This window comes from Atractosteus spatula, chromosome 5 (genome assembly GCF_055471065.1).
Source record: "Atractosteus spatula isolate fAtrSpa1 chromosome 5, fAtrSpa1.hap1, whole genome shotgun sequence".
NCBI classification, from domain to species: Eukaryota; Metazoa; Chordata; class Actinopteri; order Semionotiformes; family Lepisosteidae; genus Atractosteus; species Atractosteus spatula.
Genome location: NC_142710.1, coordinates 28,157,085 through 28,162,061, shown reverse-complemented (window position 1 = coordinate 28,162,061; position 4,977 = coordinate 28,157,085).

The window sequence follows — 4,977 nt, the reverse complement described above, 5'->3', positions numbered from 1 at the left end:
ATAGTGTGAAAGGTGGTGTTGCTGCTTATTATTTACTTTCTTTTAGACAGAAACAGTCACTGTGCCTTCCAGGTGTTTTCTCATTTTGGATGTCTTAAAGTTTGCTACTCCTATATACATCAACATGAGCTTTTGACTTATTCAAATCTCCATTCCTAAACAAAGAGTGATGGCGACAAGTACAACATAAGCAGTAAGCAATAAGCAATAAGAGACAGTAAGATGGAAGATGTGGAGGTGCAGTACTGTACATCAAAGAGAGCATTCAGCCACAGAAGCTTAACCTAGATGAACCAAGGATCTCAGAATTTATGGGCCAGGCTCACCAGAAAATGTATTCAAAAGGTGTAGTGTTAGGAGTATATGGCAGACCACAAAATTCACAAAATAATTATAATGCAGTTTTATATCATTAAAGAAGAAGGCTTCTGTAAAGGAGGGGTTGGCTTTTATGGGGGATTCTGATTTCACATGGGTTGGGAAAACGTCAGGGACATTAGCAACTGAAACTGAAATAGCAGACAAGCCTAATGACTGATTTCTTACTCAGTTTGTCAGAGCACCAGGTAGAGAGAATGTCTGTATTGATCTACAGCTTTCAATGAATTAAGAAAAACAGAGGTTTGAGAACTATTAGGGAACTGTGATCATAACATACTTCAGAGCATATAGTATCATATATTGGAATTGTAAATGTAGAGTGCAAGGCAAAGGTTTATTGCAATTTTAGGAAAACACACTATAAAGAAATCAAAAGTTTTTTAGCGAATTAGAAGGAAATAGGATACATAGGAAATAGGTGGAGAAGGCACAGCAACACCCTAAAAATGTTCCATTTTAATGTATAGAAGCTAATTCAAAATTGATCAAATTTAAGACTAGAAGTAGTGACCGAAATTGTTTAATAAATCAACCGAGAAAGAATATTATTAAATATTTAAAAAATAACAGGATTCAGCCAGTTAGCTAATCTACAGAAAATTAGTATCACAAGTTGTTAACAATGTGGTAAAAAAAAAACAAATTTCAAGGGAGACTAATTTTTTTTCAGAATTACAACAAAAGATGTTAATTGACTTGGTTCTAGAAGCAATTTCTCTATTTCCATCAAATTCGCCAATAATAAATTAGAATGATTACATTATATTAATGATTAAATTAAGTTGCCTATTTCATATAAATAGTTTAAAGCAATCAACTATGGAAATTCTGAACTTGTTTTTTTTATGAGAAGAACACCCACTAAATTTCCATCAGTCTAAAACTGGTTATGGTTTTATTTACCTCCAAAATGCTAAAAATCCTTATTTAATTATTTATATATAATGTCATACTTTTTTCACGTTTGTAAAAATGTTTTTTAAGACTTAGCAATAATTTTCACTCAGAGAAGAGGAGTAGTGTGCTGGTATTTGCATTACTGTTTTTGGGGAGTACACTGTAATTTACAGTAGCTGTCTGTGGGCTGCTGCCTAGTCCTTCACCTTTTGCTGTCACTTTTTCATGCATTAAATATTAATAGCAAAACAAACATTAGCAGACCCCTTTAGTTGGAAGAAAGGTCGCCACTCTGTTTTTAATAGAAATAGCAGTGCTAACAGCAGGTCACAAAGGCTCATAATCAGAAAAATAAATTGGGTACTCGGGTTAATTAAACTAGGGTCAGGTGCGGCCTGCTTAGAGACTGGCCTCTCAAGGGGCTCTGAGCCACACTGGGAGCTCCCAGTACATCAGTTGTAGGGCTATGGAATTCTACCCTCAGGACAAAAACTGCTGATGACAACCAGATTGTGATATTAACAATCATTGTCCAAGAATAACAATCCTCATAGCACTTCATGTACATAATTTATTCACAAAAGACTTTCAATTTTGCAAACGAATTTCCATCAGCAAATTGGCTACGTCTACAAACCAGGCACGTGAGATACAAGACATTTCTTAAAGCAAGAAATCAAAAATAGAAAATCAAGAGATGCTTGACATGAAGTAGGTAAGTATTAGTGAAGAACATCTGAACTTTCATTTTAATTGGCATGTGAGAAACACCTACAGTACATCTACATATTCAGTGGTTGTTGGAATTAAATGTTGCTCTGTATTAGACTGTAACCACAATGACCTAGAAAGGTATACCCAGATTCATGTACTGTATTTACTTTCACTTAAGCACAGAAGAGATAATGTATTGATGTCATGGATTGAGTTTTAGCAACAAATTTCTATCGTTAGATCGCTGTTTTTGTTTGAAATTCACACTTATCCTGAAACGCTCAGCCTTAATGGTAAGCAGAGTCTAATCTATAACATTTTTCAATCTCTTTTACAGACACACAAAGAAATTTGTGGGACAACTCTTTTTAGTACTGTGCTAAAATTATCCTTAAAGCTCTCTAAAGTCCTTCAAAAACCGGAGATAGAAAAAAGAACCTAAGAGACAATTGTACATGCATTAAGGACATCTCAAAATGGGATTCTGAAAAAAATCCATTCCTTCGCTCATCCGTGAATTGGTATGCAAAGAGGCTTGATGTGGGAGTCTGCACAAGGGAGCTGGGATTTGCCCTTTGTAGGCAGAATGCAGTCTGCCATGCGTTACATTGGTGTCTTCTGTGCTCCTGGTGCAGTCTCCAATGGGCGCCGTGGGATGGAAAGGGCACATCCCACTGCCGACATCACTGCCCCAGGCTAGCAGTGACTTTAGGAGCAGCTACGCGTGATCTGTAAAGGGTGAAATGAATCGTTTTCCATCATTCCTTGAGGGGGGGATGACAGAACTTCCAGCTTGTACCTGTGATAAAATAGAAGACAAGAAAAAAACACATGCATGGCACAATTCTCATCAAAGCCAAACTACAGCAGTTGCTTATGGTCAAAAAGAAATCCAGTTATAGCTGTAGCTTGTATTCTGAAAGTGCAATCGTGAAGGTGGGTCTGCCACCACAATAAATTATTTTTACATACTCCATCCCAAGGAATACCTCATCAGACAAATACAGAGCTGCAACGTATATGAGACAAGCTCCAGTACTAATCACTGCAATGTTCCTACATTTTCTACAGCTAATGAAATTAAAGTTGTTGTATCAAATAGATCTGAACCGGTGCAGTAAACTACAGAGTATGAACATTATTGAGGAAGACACTGATTATGATCCCACCCCTCCAAAACGATCCTGTAGATCAATCATAGCCGTTCAAGTAGGAAGCTGCATCAGAGCCGCAAAGTAACAGGTGTACGCTCATTCTGTGCTGAAAGGTAAGGAAAAGAAGGCCCCATAGCTGAAATGTTGTGTTTCTTTGCTTTACCAGCTTGCTATACCTGTTCTGCATTATCTAAAAGACCGGCATTGTAGAGACTTAGAGCTTAGTAGATTTAAAAGAATCTTCCTTATACTGTAGTTGTTATGTTATTACTTTTGAAGTTATTTTGGAGTTTAGAATCATTACTGAACTATTCCACTGCTATTTTACTTTTCGTAAATCATCAACAAACGTATTCTTTATTGATGTAAATGTTTCAACAATTATCAGTGTACACCTGCCTTGTTCAGCATTTTTGGATCTAATACTACATGACAGTTAAAAAATACATAATATTTATAGCAATATACCATATTTTAAAACATCCTTTTATGCAAGAGAAACAAATAGGCCTTTAATCCTATGTTAATGTGATTCTATAAAGACATCTTTCCATAATTTCAGTAAAGAAATTAAAACTCTGATTAAGTGTTGTAAGAACCATTATGGAAGCAATATTTACCAAACTGTAAGGTTTACCAGGCTGGATCTAAACCAGACTCTCACTGTCACAATATACACTATATGAACAGCACAGAGAAGAAGCAGTGATTAGATTAAAAAGGTTCTAAAATATGGAGAAATTAAAGTGTCTGTTTTACAGAAAACAATCATCTGTGTTCCCTCCTTGCTGGCAACTTTTTCATCTACAAAATATATTTAAATTGTGTGTCATACTCAGATATTCAGTCTGTTTAAGGGTGAGGAAAGAAACTTACTTTGCAGACTGATATGAGCTGGGCGCTGCAGTAAATGTGTTTAAATGCACTTTATCAACAGTTAATCCTAGTCAGTCTTGGTTAGTTAATATTTTGTGCTTATTTGCACAAACAGTAGGCAGAGCCAAACAAAAAGTAATATCTGGCATTTTACTCCAGTGAAATGTTATACTAAGTCAGAATACCATAAGTGAACCAAATAGTTTAACATGCAGTTAAAGGACATAAACCAAAATCAGGAGGAACGTTGAAATAGACAAATGAAAAAAAGTTACATCAAGAGATCAAAACCGTGGAGCTTTTATTCCTGCTACATGACTAGATTTATCAAGTAATAACAACAAAAAGCCATGTCTTCCCATTGTTTTCAGAACTATGAACCTCTGGGGGTAGGGTGTCTGGTGACTTGCAGCTATGCTATTAACATGCAAATGTACAGCAAATCAGCCATTAATTAGTAATATGAGCTCAATATGTTTTGATCTCAAATCAACAGATTCATGTCTCCAATTTGATCGTAAGATTTTACGCTATCATCAGAGAATACAAACACTAATGCACTTGACTTGTTATCTGGTAGTATGGATTACCTGCTTTTTGAGTTCTAGATTGCATAAATAAAGCTATTACATGGATGTGAATAGAGTATTATGTTCAGCTTTGTATGACTGTATTTCTAGCAACATATGGTTGCCAGTTTCCTAATCAAGAATTTACCATACAAACATTTAATCATACTGTACTACGTACAATTAATATTTTCAATTCTAATTTTTGAATCTCCACTGTAGTTTTGTTAATCCAGAGCTATCTAAATTAGATGTACTTTTCTCACGGTTTGAACACTTTTATAATATTAAAAACAGCACCGATGAAGTGTCACTATTATCATCCTCTTGTTGCTACAGCTGAACTGTGATTTTATAACATCATTACCAGTGAACTGCATTTTCGT